We start from the raw sequence: 19226 nt of genomic DNA on the forward strand, positions 1-19226 counted from the left end.
CTTATCGCTTGGACTTCCGGTATGATTTACTTCCTGTATTTTATTTTTCATATTCTGAGACCAAACTACCGTGATGTATCCTGCGCTCCAGCCATTGCTGGGGGTCTCTGGGGGGGGGGGGGGTTATTACAAACAAGAAAGACTTGTTGAAGGAAGGTGTTGCTCGGGCAGGACATGGAATGGAACGTTCCTGTGTGGAACTGACGCTGCGACGGAATCGCTGTACTGCGCTCTTAGGCGCGCTGCCAGCCTGGCGGGAAATCGCGGCAGGACAGAGAACATGAGCCGGTAAGAATGGCCGCCATTCCCGGGCCCGGTACCGGTTATGAGTCGGGGGAAGAGCCCAGACGCGGCAGCGGGGGATGTAGCTCAGTGGTAGAGCGCGCGCTTCGCATGTGTGAGGTCCCGGGTTCAATCCCCGGCATCTCCAGCAGTGTTTTGTATCCTCCCTACTCATATATACACCCATATATACTCATATATACACCCATATACTCCTATATACACCAATATATACTCACTCCTATATACACTCATATATACTCACTCCTATATATACACCCATATATACTCACTCATATATACTCACTCCTATATACACTCATATATACTCACTCCTATATACACTCATATATACACCCATATATACTCACTCATATATACTCACTCCTATATACACTCATATATACTCACTCCTATATACACTCATATATACTCACTCCTATATACACTCATATATACACCCATATATACTCACTCATATATACACCCATATATACACCCATATACTCATATATACACCCATATATACACCCATATACTCATATATACACCCATATATACTCACTCATATATACTCACTCCTATATACACTCATATATACTCACTCCTATATACACTCATATATACTCACTCCTATATACACCCATATATACTCACTCCTATATACACTCATATATACACCCATATATACTCACTCCTATATACACTCATATATACACCCATATATACTCACTCATATATACACCCATATATACACCCATATACTCATATATACACCCATATATACTCACTCATATATACACCCATATATACTCACTCATATATACACTCATATATATACACTTATATACACTCACTCATATATACTCACCCATATATACACCCATATATACACTCATATATACACCCATATATACTCACTCACATATACACCCATATATACTCACTCATATATACACCCATATATACTCACTCATATATACACCCATACATACACTCACACATATATACACCCATATATACTGATATATACTCACTCATATACACTCATATATACTGATATATACACTCATATATACTGATATATACACTCATATATACTGATATATACACTCATATATACTCATATATGCACTGATATATACTCATATATGTACTGAAATATACCGGTATATGTATTGATACATACTCATATGTGTACTAATACTAACTCATATGTGTACTAGATATATACTCATAGATGTACTGATATGTACTCATATTTACCTATATATGTACTGTATATTACACACTGTACTGCTATATACTTATATGTGTACTGCTCATAAGGTGGCCATACACACTAAAGGTCCCCATACACGGGCAGATCTCCAAGCGAGCGGATCTTCTCCCGATATCCCCACCTACGGGTGGGTGATATCGGGAGAATCCAAAGGATCAAATTAAAACAACAGGCATAGCAAAAGTCGGTCTGGGGACCGCATCAACGAGCCGATGCGGTCCCCGATCCAACTAGATTTTTTAACCTGCCCGATCGAGATCTGCCCGATTTCAGGCCAGATATCGGTCGGGCAGGCCCGTCGGGAGTGCCCCTACATGGGCCGATTAGCTGCCGAATCAGTCTAAGGGACCGATATTGGCAGCTAGAATTGGCCTACGTGTGGGTGATATCGGGCTAATTGTGGCTAATTCACCCGTTTGGCCCTGGGGCCAAACAATCGAATTAGAACAACGGGTATAGTCATCCGTCGGTTCAGGGAACTGCATCAACGAGCCGATGCGGTCCCCGATCCGACTAAATCTTTTAACCTGCTGATCGATATCTGGCCAATTTCAGGCCAGATATCAGTCAGGGATGCCCGTCGTTGCTGTCCATGCACGTTGCCAAATCATTCCAAGGGACTAATATCAGCAGCTAGAATCGGCCCGTGTATGAGGACCTTACTCGCTGTACTGCTGTTTAGTTACTTAGGTACTGCCCATGTATTTTGCTCCCCACAGTCAGTCATATGCCCGGGGGGCAGTGGGCAGGCACTAGGCATGTATATTTTCTTCCTGCCCACTCTAAAGGTGGCCATACACGGTAAAATCCGCTTGCTTGGCAAGGTCGCCAAGCAAGTGGATCTTCTCTCGATATCTCCACATACGGGTGGGTGATATCGGGCTAATTCTGGCTAATTCGGTCGTTTGGCCCTGGGGCCAAACGATCACATTAGAACGACAGGTGTCCGTCAGTTCGGGGACCGCATCAACGAGCCAATGCGGTCCCCGATCCAACTAGGTTTTCTAACCTGCCCGATTGAGATCTGGCAGATTTCAGGCCGATATCAGTCGGGCAGATCCCTTAAGTAGTCCCTATACACTGGCCGATTAGCTGCCGAATCGGTCTAAGGCCAGAGGCTATTATCCCCACTGCTACTATAGGCACCATCTCTCCCTACTATACCTGCTATCCCACAGCCCCAGTCTCTTCCCAGAGGCTATTATCCCCCCCCACTGCTACTATAGGCACCATCTCTCCCTACTATACCTGCTATCCCACAGCCCCAGTCCCTTCCCAGAGGCTATTATCCCCCCACTGCTACTATAGGCACCATCTCTCCCTACTATACCTGCTATCCCACAGCCACAGTCCCTTCCCAGAGGCTATTATCCCACTGCTACTATAGGCACCATCTCTCCCTACTATACCTGCTATCCCACAGCCCCAGTCCCTTCCCAGAGGCTATTATCCCCCCACTGCTACTATAGGCACCATCTCTCCCTACTATACCTGCTATCCCACAGCCCCAGTCCCTTCTCAGAGGCTATTATCCCACTGCTACTATAGGCACCATCTCTCCCTACTATACCTGCTATCCCACAGCCCCAGTCCCTTCCCAGAGGCTATTATCCCCCCACTGCTCCTATAGGCACCATCTCTCCCTACTATACCTGCTATCCCACAGCCACAGTCCCTTCCCAGAGGCTATTATCCCCCCACTGCTACTATAGGCACAATCTCTCCCTACTATACCTGCTATCCCACAGCCCCAGTCCCTTCCCAGAGGCTATTATCCCCCCACTGCTACTATAGGCACCATCTCTCCCTACTATACCTGCTATTCCACAGCTCCAGTCCCTTCCCAGAGGCTATTATCCCACTGCTACTATAGGCACCATCTCTCCCTACTATACCTGCTATTCCACAGCCACAGTCCTTTCCCAGAGGCTATTATCCCCCCACTGCTACTATAGGCACCATCTCTCCCTACTATACCTGCTATCCCCCCACTGCTACTATAGGCACCATCTCTCCCTACTATACCTGCTATCCCACAGCCCCAGTTCCTTCCCAGAGGCTATTATCCCCCCACTGCTACTATAGGTACCATCTCTCCCTACTATACCTGCTATCCCACAGCCACAGTCCCTTCCCAGAGGCTATTATCCCCCCACTGCTACTATAGGCACCATCTCTCCCTACTATACCTGCTATCCCACAGCCCCAGTCCTTTCCCAGAGGCTATTTTCCAGGTGGGAGCAGAGACCCTAGAAAAAAACTCTTGTTAATAGTTCTGTGAGGAGAGGAGATGTTTTAAGCACTGGGAAACAAAACTGTAAATCCTGACTTTGCTTCCCTAGAAGTGGCTGCATGAAAGCTCCTTGTTACCATATGACTTGTGGCTGATTTACATGAGCAAAGGGAAAAGGTTTATTGTATTTCACTGTAAAACTACGGGAGTCGCTAACGCCGAGACGTTTTATCGTCTGTGGGAAAATTAATGCTTACTCTCACAAAGTGCAGATAACGGTAAACTCTGATGAACTTTTTGAATCTGACATTTAATCCCAATTTTTACAGCTGGGAAGAAAAAAAAATATAGTAAGGACATTTTCTCCCCTTAATGAATTGCCCTTTAATTTCCATTCAGTATATCAAACTAATGGCGAACGCTAATAAAAATCAAAGGGAGTACGTAACGTGGTTCTTTATATGGATAAAACAGTCCCAAGCTGCAAGGAAAATATCACTTTTGTTTTCTTAGTTTATTGTATTCGTGCAGGATTCCTCTTACTTAAACATGTAGGCTGATCAGCAGTTTCATGGGTTTTAAAGGGTATGTAATCCTTCCATAACACTGTTGTTCAACCGACCATTACCCAGATGATCAGGTCTGGACTGGGATTTAATATAGACCCCAGCATTTCAAGTACCCAGAGGCCCAAACAGCCCCCCACCAGCCCAATAAATAGTGAGTGTCTATGGCACCTTACAGCAGCCCCTCTGGCATTTGCCAGAACCCATAGATTGCCAGTCCAGGCCTGCAGATGATTGACTTCATATACTTGCCCTAGGCCGATTAAACCTATTGGCCCACAGTGGCAAAGCTCCCAGAACCAGCTGTCCCCTTCGGAGTGCTCATTGTCACACCCCCCCCAAGATCAGATTGTGACGTCACTCACTTGGACAGGGTTGGACTGGGGGGTGAAGGGCCCACCAGAACTGCCAGCCCAGGGGCCGCGCACCCCCCAAGGTGTCCCCGCCGGGCGCGTCTCCTACAGGGAGACCCAACAGGGGCCCCAGCCAATGCCCGACGTCCTCCCCTGATCACGCGTAAGTTAAATGTGTCAGGGGAGGGACACCTGCAGGAGTCAGGTCTGGGCCACTGGGGCCAACTGGGTTGTTTCCTGGTGTCCCGGCGGCCCAGTCCGACCCAGTACTTGGGGATCACTTATGAAAAGTATGTGGGGGGCTTGGGGCAAGGAAGCTGTCACTGTATCTGTCAGGAAATGTTTTGGGGACATTATGGTAGGAAAGGCATTTAGGACCACATTGTACCATGAAATGCTTGGTGCGACAGTGCTATGAAATGGATGGAAGGCCCCCAACAGGGTTAGGAGCATCTCAAAATCTAGGGTTGCCACATTTTCTGGAAAAAATACTGGCATTCCTATATTTTTGCCTTTCTACCAGCCAGGTGGCAACCCTACCTTTCCCTCCCACTCACACTATCATCTGGGAGCCGGAAGCATACGACAGACCCTGCATGGGTTTGCGAGTCTGCAAGTCATGTTTCTAACCCACCCCATGGAGATGGGAGCATCTTAAAGGGACAGTAACACCAAAATATGAAAGTGTTTTAAAGTAATTAAAATATAATGTACTGTTGCCCTGCACTGGTAAAGTTGTGTGTTTACTTCAGAAAGACTACTATAGTTTATATAATAAGCTGTTGTGTAGCCATGGGGGCAGTCATTCAAGCTGGACAAAGGGAGAAAAGGCACAGGCACATAGTAGATAACAGGTAGATCCTGTAGAATACAATGGTGTTTTATCTGTTATCTACTACATCACCTGTGCCTTTTCTCCAGGCCCATGCTGTATGCTAGTAACGCCACTGGTGGGTACCATAGTAAGTCATGAAATGTTTGGGGGTTATAAAGCTATGAATACACGGGGGCTATGGTGTGCCATGAAATGTTGGGGGGCAATGAAACCCGGTAGAGAAGTGAACAGTCAGTATAACAGCAGCAGTAGGTAGAAAGAGCCAGGCACCATTTGCCCCCCAGCCTCTAAGCCCCTGTGGCCTGCCAGCCAACAATACCCAGTTTAGTGGCCCCCAACCAAAATGACCCTAATTGGGCCCCACAGTTGCTAAGACAGTCCCCGTATACTTGTAAAAATAACATTCTGATACCAGTTGGAATACTGGGTCCTGAGGGCGGCGCTGCAACAATAGTTACAAAGTAGAAACCTTGGTGTCTGTATCACTTTAAATGAGAATCACAGCAGGGGGTGCCCTTTGGAGCAACTGCCACCCAAAATGCACACTTGTCGCCCAAAAAGTGCCTGAGCTGAAGCGGAAGATTTCAGAGGATTCGCATTCAAAACTGAGTGTGCCGGCGGGGGGGGGGGGGGTGCAGGGATTTTGACATTGCACCAATAAATCCGCCTCATGTAGATGTATGGGGGGGGGGCTGTTCCTTTCATTTTAATTGCAAGTGTTTTGGGGCTGCTCAAAATACTTTAAACTGCCCCAGTATTACTAGTAGTGATAACGGATTAGTAGAAAAGGGTTAGTATCACTTTAACCTCAACTTTCCAGCACTAAAAACCTCCAATTTCTGCAAAAGGAGAGGGATCAGGTGATTTCTTCCTCTCCATGTCAGTGAAGGGGTTAATTGTACCAGGGCGCAATATAATCAGGCACATTCGCCTCCTTCTCAGGCGGATGCACTGTGAGGCACCAACGGCTTCGCAGCATTAATTAAGTTTGTAAATTGACCCCATGGGCTCAATTCATTATTGAAATACCAATGCGTTTGTATTGGACATTACACGCTGGAAGATGTTGACTAGGGAAGTACTTTGCCCATTACAACAAATTCACTCATTTTATTGATTGGATTTTGCTATCCTGGTCTCTGGCTCAATGGAAAATATCTGCCTCGCCAGCTCCAGACAGACCTACCAGGCGCTGATTGATGGCGCTGAGCTGGGAAACAGCCATACTCTCTGTGTTGGTTAGGGGGGTTATTCGCTCAAACGGCTCACAAAGGTGGTACCTGGGTGCATTTTCAATTAATTGGGAACAGGTCCAGTCTGGCATTTTAAGTACAAAGAGGCCTAAACAGCCTCCCCCTATCCTCAGGGTTGGACTGGGCTGACAGGGCACTGGGAAAAAACCCAATGGGCCCTGGCCCTTGTGAGCTGACCCAGACCCGATCCCCGCTGGTGCTCCCCCCCTTGCTTGGGGGAGGAAGGGGGTTGAGCAGGAACCTGGGGCAGCTGCTTCTATGGGCCCTGCACATCCCAGTTAGACCCTGTCAATCCCAATAGTGACTGTCTATGGTATGTTATATGAGCCCCTCTGGTATCTGCCAGAACCCAGTTTACTAGTCCAGGCCTGATTGGGAGCAACTCCAAGCATTTGGGTACCTGACCACTGCTACAGCCATTACTGGAAGAGCACTAACCTTACAAACATATAGGGGGGGGTGATATGTCTCTGTAAACCCTTATATTGGCCCCCTCTTTGCTGCTATAACAGCCTTTACTCTTCTGAGGAGGCTTTCACTAGATGTTGGGACATTTTTCAAGGGATTGGCTTCCATTCATAGCTTGGGGCACAAGGCCTCACTCTCACTAGCATTCCAATTCATCCCACAGGAGCCCAGTTGGGTTGAGGTCAGGAGTCAAGTTCCTCCATTGCCATCTCTGCAAACCCATTCTGTACAGACTCACTTTGTGCACAGGGTTATTATCTGGGGGTCTGCCCCAATCTCTGGCCACAAAGTAGGAATCATGGCATAGTCAAGAATGCTACTGTATGATGTCATTGTGTGATGCAGTGCCTGTGTTGGCAATGATGGGTGTGGCCTAAATAGCCAATTCCAATAATGAAAAGGGATGTCCGGATACTTTTGACCATATAGTGTTTCTCCAACCTAAAGTACGAGTTGGTTGTTTTGGGAGCACTCGGTTATTCCAGGCACATGTGACATGGAACGTTCCCAACTGGGTCAGACTTGGGCCACAGCTTTCTCTCGCTGGCAACTTCTGCAAGTGTCGGAAGCTGAGGAAAAGTTCATTCCTAATGCCAAGCCATCTCGGCCTTTCCAACGTCTTCTAACTCCTGCCAAGGTGCATTCTTGTTGGAAGCTCACAAGGAGTTGTAGAACAGAGGACTATGAATGACATATTTCAGTGTGGGGCGGGAGAACTACAGGATAGTGGGGGGGGCTGGATGCTGGAGAACCTCACCTGACACTGGTCCGGGAGGGGTGGCCCAGGGTTATCTAACAAAGAAATCACATGACTTGAGTCCTCCATTTGTATGGCATCCATTATTGCATAATAGTCACCTACTAGGACAGTGGGTCCCAAACTTCGGGGCTGCCCCTAGCCTGAAGCAGTGTTTGAGGGGGCTCAGTCTCAAGATCAGTTAGGGTAAGATTTGTAAAGAATGTTCTCCTAGATACATCTGAAAGCCCAGCTTGAAGGTCAATTAGGGTGAAATTTGGGGTGACACTACATTTGCTGTCCAAGATTTTCTTTCAAATGTTGCTGAAGGAACCAGTATTGCTTAGAGAGTCAATCCTTTATGTTGCTGGCCTTCCAGCATGATTTAACCTTTAGGCTGATGCCACACCAGGCGTAGGGCTGAAATTTTTGGCAAGCGGAAAAACGCTTGGCGAAAATTCAGCCCTACGCCTGCTACTCGTGCCTGCACCCGAATGAATGGAATACGCTCGGGTGCAGGCACATGTAGCCGATATACGCATGAAAACGCGAGACTTTGCATTCTCTCGCGTTTTCATACGTATATCAGCTACATGTGCCTGCACCCGAGCGTATTCCATTCATTCGGGTGCAGGCACGAGTAACAGGCGTAGGGCTGAATTTTCGCCAAGCGTTTTTCCTCTTGCTGAAAATTTCAGCCCTACGCCTCGTGTGGCATCAGCCTTAATATTAAGCTGGAGCATGCTGGGAGTTGTAGTCCAAGAACATTAGGGAGGATTAATGCTGTTATAGAAGGGTTACTGTATGTCCTCTTTAGCCTTATACATTTCAATGTAGTAAATAACAAGGCTAAATCCTGCACAACATATTAATACAACATATTTTATAAAAAAAAAAAAAGATCCTGCTAGTCCCAATCCTGCGCTTTCTCCGGCTCATCTTAATCATCTCTGGTGAGTAATAGAACCCAAAGAATCCACAGACACTGTTTATTATAGAGAATAGGAGGCCGTTTCCTCCCACTCCAGCTATTATTATGAGAAGCAAATTCTTAGAAATCCATCATGTGCCTGTAAGGCTTTCTAATTAGATTAGAAGAGAAAGCTGCTTCATTAGCATAATGGCACTCAAATAGATCAGGGTATGAGATGCCAAGCGAAGGCTGGCACAGGGGCTGCACACTTGGTAAGGAGAGGAGGAATTAACAGGCTAATAACCCCTATTCCTGCACAAAACCTGGGGCTCCTTTATTACTGCCCAGAGCAAGGGGGGCTACAATAGGGCACCAGTGTCTGGGGCATCGGCACCTTAGGCGCAACGGTCCTGCACTTTACTCTGATTCCGCAGGAAAGGTGTAGGGTGGCCACCGCACTCTAATACCGGCCACATATTGAATCCACATCCTGTGTGACTAGTTAGCAAGTCATTTAGAGCAGTGCTGTCCAACTTCTGTTGTACCGAGGGCCGGAATTTTTCCGACCTACGTGGTGGAGGGCCGATAATGGAAGCCAGTTTTGACCACTCCCCTTTTTGAAACCGCACCCACTTGAAACCACACCCATGTTATCACATGACCATACCCATATTAATGGTTGTAGTACAGCAAAAACCTGCCATACTCTGCCTGCCCTACCCTGCCTGTGTGTGCCATACTCTGCCTGCCTTACCCTGCCTGTGTGTGCCATACTCTGCCTTCCCTACCCTGCCTGTGTGTGCCATACTCTGCCTTCCCTACCCTGTCTGTGTGCCATACTTTCACTGTGTGTGCCATTCTTGGCTGGTTTGTGCCATACTTGGCCTGTGTGTGCCATACTCTGCCTGCCCTACCCTGCCTGTGTGTGCCATACTCTGCCTTCCCTACCCAGCCTGCGTGTGCCATACTCTCACTGTGTTTGCCATTCTTGGCTGGTTTGTGCCATACTTGGCCTGTGTTTGCCATACTCTGCCTGTGTGTGCCATACTCTGCCTTCCCTACCCTGCCTGTGTGTGCCATACTCTGCTTGCCCTATGATGCCTGTGTGTATGGCACACACAGGCAGCCTACAGTGACACAATGCTGGCACTGCTCCTACAGTCTGCAAAATAACTATATATTAAAAAACTTTTTAATTGAAGTACCACCTCAGTATATGTCCTTTTTGTAGAGTGCAGGGATTATTTGTGGGTTTCTACTGCTCCTGAGGTGTGAACAGGGGAACAATATGGGTGATTACAGCCTGAGCCTGAGGTGTGAACACTGCAGGGGGTGAACAATGCAGAGATTAAAAGGTGTGAACAACACAGGGGATTACATATTTAAACAATACAGGGGGATTACAGCCTGAATCTGAGGTGAGAACCATGCAGGGGGGCAGTTAATCACAGTACTGATACCATTTAAAGCTTACACAAGAGTAAGCCATCAAAGCAGCCAGACAGGTGGGGGGCCACACAGAGGGGGGTCGCGGGCCGCATGCGGCCCGCGGGCCGCCAGTTGGACAGCACTGATTTAGAGCATGCCGTATGGCTTCACATAAAGCAATTCAGTCCGCAGCATGTAACTACAGTAACTGCTAACTAGCCATGCAGGATGTGGATTTAATATGTGGCCGGTATTAATGGCAACCCTAGATAGGTGTAAATGCCTCATCTTCTGCGGGGCCATCACCCCACCTAGGGGGCCCCAATTAGTAGCACAATGGTTACCTTGAGGCAGTAGGTCATGCCAATATGTAGAATGTAATGTAATATAATGCCCATGCACCCATGACCTACCCAAACTCCTCCTCTAACTCACACCCCATTAGTGGGCTGTAAATCTCCCAGGGACAAGGTGCAAAGTACAAACAAAATGGGCGTGCTTAATGCCTGCTTCTGTGCACCTTTGCTACCAGATAATAAATGAGCCCTAATGATCCCAGTTGTAAAACCTTGGCCCCTATAAGGGCTCTGGCACACGGGGAGATTAGTCGCCCGCGACAAAACTCCCTGTTCGCGGGCGACTAATCTACCCGAGTTGCCTTCCCCTGCCATCCCACCGGCGACACTGCAAGTCGCCGGTGGGATGGCACACGCGGCGGCGCAATTTCGCGCAAATCGCCGAAAAAGTGTGCCATCCCACACAGGGAGATTAGTCGCCCGCAACAAATCTCCCTTGTCACGGGCGACTAATCTCCCCGAACTACCATCCCACCGGCGAAATTGTAAGTCGCTAGTGGGATGGCACACGCTGCGCAGGCGATTTCAGCAAATCAAAATTAGCCCCCTGTAGGTGGGCATAAGGGGAGATGATCTACTAGGTCGAACTCGCCAAGCAAGCAGATCTTGCAGTGTATGGCTACCTCAAGGCTAATGGCACTTTACAGTGGGGGTTAAAGCACCTCCCCTAAAACTACTGAATGTAGAGCACCCTATTGGGCACAGAGTGGCGATGTTTCAATGCTCTAAGGAGGTGCGCCTGTCACCACTCAGTGTAGCCACTCAGTTACATCCAGTTGTATTATCGGGGGTAACAGGCAGACTGGGGTGTGCGCTACCATGCTGTGATCCTCTGCTGGCTGAAGTAAACCTGCCAAAGAAAATGCCCAGTGTGCCATCATCCTTACTGATTTTTATGAGATCATAATAGAATCATGTGACCATCTGACCCCCCCCCCCCATACTGTATAAAACTACATCAGGTAATCGCAGGGCCCTACACACTGCCACTGGCCTTCGTTTCCAATCAGGGGGACCGTATGTGCCGCCGCTTCGGTGAAATGGTAACAACTTCACTTCTGTGGTCTCTGCACCATAATTAACCCCTTTCTCTACCGCCAAGATGAGAGACGCAATCCAGCCGTAAAGTCAACATTTATTAATAAGTGAGAGCAGCGAGTTTGCTGAGCCGGATGATGCACTCCGAAGGTAGGAACAAGGGAGCGCTTCATAGAGGCAACCTCACAGGTCTCTTCAGGCTGCGTAGGCAAACCTCACACACGTGGCAACCTCACTCGCCTAAGGCCGGCCAAATATTTAAGGCACATAGAGAAATCTCCCTGGCAAACATCGGCCCGGTGTGCTCTGTGTAAAGAGGCCCTGCAGGGCTAGCACACATTAGCATTCTGGAATATGTCTATAATATGCGCATACGGCCCCCCCCCAAAATTGCCTTTTGTTCTTAAAATATTCCAGTTACCTTTTTCTGCAAATCTATGGGCAGATACAACGGCCATTAGAAACCCACCAAGTAGTTGTTTCCCTTTGCTTTGCTAAGCTTCCCTTATCTTAGTTGCTCCGCTAATAGATCTCAGAATCCTGCAGTGCTGTAAACACTGGAGTTGTGATTGCAGCCCTGACCATTGTGGTCAGAATACTGTGTTATCAAGATAGCTTGGATTTCTGCCATAAAGCAACACTGAACTGATGCACTGCAAGGGAAGGGAAATATAAGTATGGGGCACTGTAGGGTGTTTATTGGGAGAGGTTCATCTTGTGCAAAATCAGACTGGGGGGTTGCCAAAATATATACATTGGGGGCAAATTTAAACTTAAGTTTCCCTTTAATTTCTTACTTTACTATTGATTCCATGCGCAATTTTCCATAACCGTGTTCCATGTGGTTTCCTGGGCAGGTCACCTTTAATTTAGCTTCTAGTATGTTATAGAATAGCCAGTCTTAAGCAACTTTTCAATTAGTCTTCAGTGTTTATTTCTTACAGTTTTTTCTTCGAATTCTTTCCAGCTTTCAAATACGGGGGGTCACTGACCCCAGCAGCCAAAAAACACTATTGCTCTGTGGGGATCCAGTTTTATTACTGCTACTTTTTATTGCTTATTTTTCTATTCAGCCCCTCTCCTATTCATATATCAGCCGCTCATTCAAACCACAGTTATGTGGGGGATGGGATGGCATTGTGTAGCCTTATAACTTCCAGTATGACGTAGAGAGTAAGATTCTGAGGCAATTTGCAATTGGTCTTCATTTTTCATTATTTGTAGTTTTTTTTTTTTTTAATTATTTAAAGTTTTGTTCAGTAGCTCTTCCAGTTTAGAGTTATGGTTGCTAAGGTAATTTGGACCCTAGCAACCATAACTCTAAACTGGAAGAGCTGCTGAACAAAACTTTAAATAATTAAAAAAAAAAAAACTACAAATAATGAAAAATGAAGACCAATTGCAAATTGCCTCAGAATCTTACTGAAGGTTATAAGGCTACACAATGCCGTCCCCTCCCCCACATAACAGCACAGGCACCTTTCCTAAATGGCACCAATGCGCACAGCCTGTAGGGCGGCACCAAGTGCTGCATTACTGAGGGGGGGACTGCACAGCGGCCTTACTCCCCCCTCTAAGGGGAACTCCTTTAGCTGCGCCGATTATGTGCGTGAGTTTTTGGTCGGGCAGTGTGAGAGTTCCTATGGGGAGCTGCCCCGCCGCATTCCTCCTCTGCATTCTTCCCCTGCTACTCACACGGCAGTGACGGTGCCCCCAATGGAAAGCAGAGACTTTCCTACTGACACTGAGGGTAGGGGGAAGCCGCAGCCGCTCTCCCAGCTGCGCCTCGGAACTATTTCGGGCTGCGCATCAGCGCCCAACCCGCCTGGAAGCCCCGGCCCTGGAACCGCCCCCGGGGGATATTTTGAGAGCGGCTGACGTCACGGAGACAGGCCCCGTTGACGTCACGCATGACGCGTTTGGCTGGGGAGCCGGGCTTGCGGTGCTGCGACTGGCCGGCTGCGCTCATACAATGCGGCGCTTTATCTCCGGGCTGGAAAAACAACCCTCCGCCGGATCTATGGGGGCACAAAGAGTAGAAACGGAGGTCCTGGAAAAAATTCAGCTAAAAAAATAGAGATATTTGGGTTATAATTAGCTAAAAATGCACTGAGAGAACTGAGTTTAACTCCTTGGTTGCTGAGCCTGTCCTGTACCCTTGGCAGTGAAGAGGTTAAACCTTGCAGGAGGGATGCACCTTTGCAGTTACTGAATTGCAACTTTCAGCTTAGAGGGGCTGCTGGGAGTTGTAGTAGAGAGAGGCAGAGGCTACTGGGAGTTGCAGAGGCTACTGGGAGTTGCAGAGGCTACTGGGAGTTGCAGAGGCTACTGGGAGTTGCAGAGGCTACTGGGAGTTGCAGAGGGTACTGGGAGTTGCAGAGGCTACTGGGAGTTGCAGAGGGTACTGGGAGTTGCAAAGGGTACATGAGTCACACAGACAGGTTACAGAGTGTAGTTTCCCCTCCCTCCTGTGGCTGCTGCAGAACCTCTTGAAGATGGAACGGAGAGGCCCCCCCCCCCCCCGTGGTGGATGGTACGTGGGCAAGAACCGGAACAAGAGGTGGAGGAGGGTAAAGTATGTGCCAGGGGTGTGGGTGGGAGGCAGCCTGCCTGTTGCTAAGCGTTGGTACCCAGGGTACAGGGGAATGTGCGGGGGGGAATGAAGGTCTGAGTTATGAGCGGAATGTTGTCAGGGGATGCTGGGACTTGTAGGCTGCAGGTTGGAGTTCCTTGATTCCTATAAGCCCCCAACCCAAAGGTGTGTTTGTAGCTGCCCGTAACTCCTTCCTCCAACCTGTACAGAGAGGAAACTGAGGCCTTTCCCTTTATAGTGGCAAATATTAAAGGGGAAATGCACCTAAAAGCTTTAGATTTGGTTTTAGGACAGCGGCACTTGTAACAGGCAGGTTACCTTTCATTTGGAAGTGGTACATGGGTGCCGTTGTGCTTTGCCACCCCTGTCATTTTCAGCTTGGCCAGTGGCAAAACACTTAGAAACGCCCTCCCGTTGGCATGAATGGTATGTACCTGGGCACTGGCAGTGTGCTCCGGTCAGGCAGTCGGGAATATAGAGTGATAAATAATGGCCTAACCCGTGTGTGCACTGCAGTCAGGGAATCCATTAGGAATCAGGGGGCTCTATACTGCTGAGTTGGCAGGGAGTGCCAATTATTTGCCCAGCATTGAGCTCCCTGGAAGGTGGGCCCTGCCAACAATTAGGGAAAAAAATGCCCTGCATGCCTGGCCGTGCCCCGATCTGCCCAGCCGCACCCCATTATTCCAAAAACCCTCCCACCATGCACCCACACCCCACAAGTCCCACAAATTAGTGAATCTCAAGTTTGCACCTTTTGGGGTCCCCCCCCTGATGGCAGCTTTGCTGTCAGGGTTCAGGCAATAACCATTGGCATTAATTTCCCATGAGCCATTGCTGTAAGACCCGTTATCTGGTAGGGATGCACTTAATCCTGGGTTTGGTTCAAGATTCAGCCCAATCCAAGTGCCAGGCCTAAACGAATCTGAACCCTATGTATTGGAAAAAATTTGTGGGCACTCCACGTGCACATTGGCATTTCCCTATGGCAACCTCCGCTTTCAGATTCAGTTAGGCAGGACCCATACCCAAGGATTTGGAGGTTCGGGCAAATACTGAATTCCAGGGTTCGGTGCTTCCCTACTATCTGGACACGACACCCCAACCGATAGGATTTAATTGTGAGAACAATTACTATTTTTACTAATTCTTATCTTTCCATTACAGACCACCTCCTGCTAATCTTCCATCACTGTATAGTTGCTAGGGGTAGTGACCCTAACAACCAGAATGCAACCTAAGAACAAAAACAGCCCAACAAAAAGTTGTATCATTAAAAAATGTGCTTTTAACTTTGAGCTCGCTCTGGAGCAGATGCCAGTCTGTTTGGCCTCCTCCGACTGCTCAGAACAATGCAGGAGCTGGCAGGCGCCCAGGGTAATAGAGTGCCCAGATATTTTGTGTTTGTTCAGGGAAAACTCCCTGCTGTGTCTCCTAAGTGGCCCAGACAAAAAGGAAGGAGTGGGGGGGGCCACTGACAGTTTAAACCACTGCGGGGGTGGAGCAATGTGCTAGACGGCTGCTTCTGTGTGTGGGACTAGTGCTTAAAGGGGAAGTTCACCTTTACCTTAGCACAGGCCCTAAATGCAAATCGACTAAAATTGGTCATACACTGGCCCATAAAAGCCTCACTCCTCCAGTCGCAGCTTATTAGCCCTGTATGGTGCCCTTGGGTGCTCCGGCCTGTTTGCTATTGGAGTCCCATTAGGTGAGGAGTGCATCAGCACGTTTATGTGGTCATTTTCCCATAGGCTCAGGGGCCAAATGACTGGATTATCCCAATTGGGCCCACCATGTTGATGGCCCAATCAGGTATAGATACAGTGCCCAATTAAGGCACTACAATCTCGGTCAGTGAGGCCCATTGGTGGTGTCCATAGACGGGCAGATAAGCTGCCGAGACTGACCGACCGACATTGGCCCGTGTATGGCCACCTTTACCTTGTATCCCCGGCTTTAGAGTCCTGCCGTTTACTGTCCCTTTAATGCTTTCATGTATTTTTTGATAACACGAGATTTATGTAATTTGGTTTCCTCTTTCTACAGAGACTACAATTTTATTGGAGAAGAGATCATTTCCATTGTATCCTCATCACTCTTCAGCTGAAGGACAACAAGCTGCTCCTGGCTTCCTATTGAAAGGCCACAATAACCCCCAGCAGGGAAATTAAGGATGTTCCTAAATAATCAGCAGGACAAATTCTACTATTGGTTTAATTTAGATATGACTCCTCCCTCTCCCCATTGCCCACCTGTTGGTGCTGCTGCCAGGCCTGAAGGCTGAGCTTATGGCCCATGGCTATGGGTGGTTCAAGTAACTGGACATGGAGTTTGCATTGGATCCTTGGAGGATGGGCCACATCGGATAGGCTGGAATACTGACGGAAATATTGCCTGATCCTCTGCCCAGCGTGACAGCTGATATATGCTTAGATACAATGAAACAGGAAAGTGTATTAAAGGGGAACTTAGCTTATCTGTGCCCCCCTGATCTCTACCCCACCCCATCTCCCCGACTGGCAAAAAGACAACTATTTCCTCATACCTAGTGCCAAGCTGTGCGGTGAGGTTGTACTGCCATGTTTGGCTGCATTATTTCTGGCCCCAGGCACCATGGCGCTGATCCTATAGCAGGGCAAGTACGTATGGTTGGCCATCACCACCGTGGCAGTGACTTGACTAGACCTGCCAATCCTGCTGACCAGCTTTGGATGTCGGCACCAGGTCTGGGGGGGGCACAAGTTGTCTTTTCGGCAGAAGAGGTGATGTGATTGGGTATTTGCAGTGGGTCCTCTGCGTGTTTAGTTCCCCTTTAACTGTGACACTTCCAGCAGCTTCAGCTCTCCAGCTTCTGCAGAACTACTGCTCCCAGCATTCCCTAATAGCCGAGGGTTGCTTGGAATTGTAGTTCAGTGCTGAGTAAAGAGGTTGGTGGGGCATCCAGAATTATAATTTATAAACCCTGCCACAATACACACTAAACACACACAGTCACACACGCAGCCATACGCACAGTGCCGCGAGTAGCACAGCTTGATGTGTCGGGGTGCAGCTGTTGCCGGTGACAGGCACGGCTGAGCAGACACCATATGGAACGTAGCAGGTCCCCATATGGCCCAATTAGCCCCTCACCTAAACGACTATCAGTCAAATATTTCATAGTAGCAGATTCCCGCTTGTTACTTGTTTCCTCTAATCAAGAAACACTGTGCGACTCGGGGAACAGTTTTACCCCCTTTTGTGTTTGTTGTGTTGTCCTCTGATGTCTAATGTTCCTCCCTCCAGCTGTTTCTAACTCTTAGTAAGCTGTCAGGGGTTGCTGGGAGTTGTAGTTCAACAACAGCTATCCTTTGTTAATCACAGATGCAGGCATTTCGGAGACCTCTGGACGGGGGCTCCGACTCCGACCCCCTTAAAGAATAGTAAACTATTATTTCTATATATTAGAGACCCTTTAGTTCTAATTAGAACAAGGAAACTCAAGCCACACCCCCTACCACTTGTGTAACTACCATACCACCAGGGGGAGCATCTGTTTTATTTGGGAGATGGGAGCCCAGACATTTTTTTAAGCAGGGGGCCCAGCCCAGCCATGTTCCACCACTTCTCGCTACCCCACAATCCCCACCTTCCTAAAGCCTACAAATCACAATTTTGGGACTTTTGCCCACCACCATGGGACCCCCCAATTGGAATAACCCCCTGATAGCAGACCCTAAGGGTAGTGATGTGCAGTTCTAAAAAAAAGACTCCACCCTAAACCCGCACCTGTCCTGCCACATTGATTTAAATACCTGCATCGACCTGGCCATTTAAGTTGAAGACACACGGAGCTACTTAGTAGCAACTACTTGTCATGACTACTAAACACCAGAAAATACCCTGCCATAGACAATACTGAGAATTGCCTCTGCTAAAACACACGTATAGACAATGACCTGCCACCCATTTGCTGCCTGCATTTGGGGACAATAGTTCAGCTCCATCCCACAAAACTGAGATCTTGCCCTGCCTTAAGCTGGCCATACATGGGCAGATCCCCTCGCTTGGCGATGTCGCCAAGCAAGCGGATCTTCACCCGATATCCCCACCTACGGGTGGCGATATTGGGGAGGCATGTAGGCGAATTCGATCGTTTGGCCCTGGGGCCCAAAGGATCAAATTCTGCACGCGGCAATGGGGCAGACGGTTCGGGGACCGCATCAACGAGCCGATTCGGTCCCCGATCCGACTGGATTTTCTAACCTGCCCGATCGATATCTGCCCAATTTGAGGCCAGATATCGGTCGGCCAGGCCCCTCGTTTCTGCCCCTACACGGGCCGATAAGCTGCCGAATCGGTCCAAGGGACTGATATCGGCAGCTATAATCGGCCCGTGTATGGGCACCTTTAGTCTACTTGCTCGGCTATACAAAAAGCAGGTTTTGGGTAAAGTTCCCCTTTAATACTCTATAGTTCAGTAGAAAACAGTAGTTAAAATGATGTGCATAACAGGTTCTGAGCCAGTGTTTGGGTGGCAAAGGTGATTCCATGAACTCATTAAGGTCCCCCTATAAACGTCGTTACTACAGACAGTAATTAGAGCCGTCCTTGTTATTTTTGGAATACGATGCGTTACTGTATTTCGTTATTGTCACTTATTTTTATCTCCCCCGTAGCCCTCCCGATCAGCGCGCTTCAGTGACTCACTCCTGCCTCCGTGCTGGAAATAACTGCGCTGGCATCAGTCTGCAGGGTCCGCACGAGTGCGATAAAATCACCAGCGCTGCCGTACACAACAACAGCTATAATTACTGCTTCCTGTGTAACATTTCATATCACGGCGAGGATCAGTCTGCTCGGGGGGCTATTGCGGGGCCCCTGCACTCACGGATCTTATCCAGGCAGGAT

The 19226-nt window shown here is 48.3% G+C and overlaps 1 long non-coding RNA gene and 1 other non-coding gene across 2 annotated transcripts; both read left to right on the forward strand.

The window, feature by feature from the left end:
* The first annotated feature begins 39 nt into the window (after window positions 1-39).
* On the forward strand, window positions 40-17661 carry LOC101733238. Its single transcript, XR_001925378.2, has 2 exons — window positions 40-288; window positions 16383-17661. It is a non-coding gene; the product is annotated as an uncharacterized LOC101733238 (long non-coding RNA).
* On the forward strand, window positions 359-430 carry trnaa-cgc. The gene has a single exon. It is a non-coding gene; the product is annotated as a tRNA-Ala (tRNA).
* Window positions 17662-19226: the final 1565 nt, after the last annotated feature.

This window comes from Xenopus tropicalis, chromosome 9 (genome assembly GCF_000004195.4).
Source record: "Xenopus tropicalis strain Nigerian chromosome 9, UCB_Xtro_10.0, whole genome shotgun sequence".
In the NCBI taxonomy this organism is placed as follows: Eukaryota; Metazoa; Chordata; class Amphibia; order Anura; family Pipidae; genus Xenopus; species Xenopus tropicalis.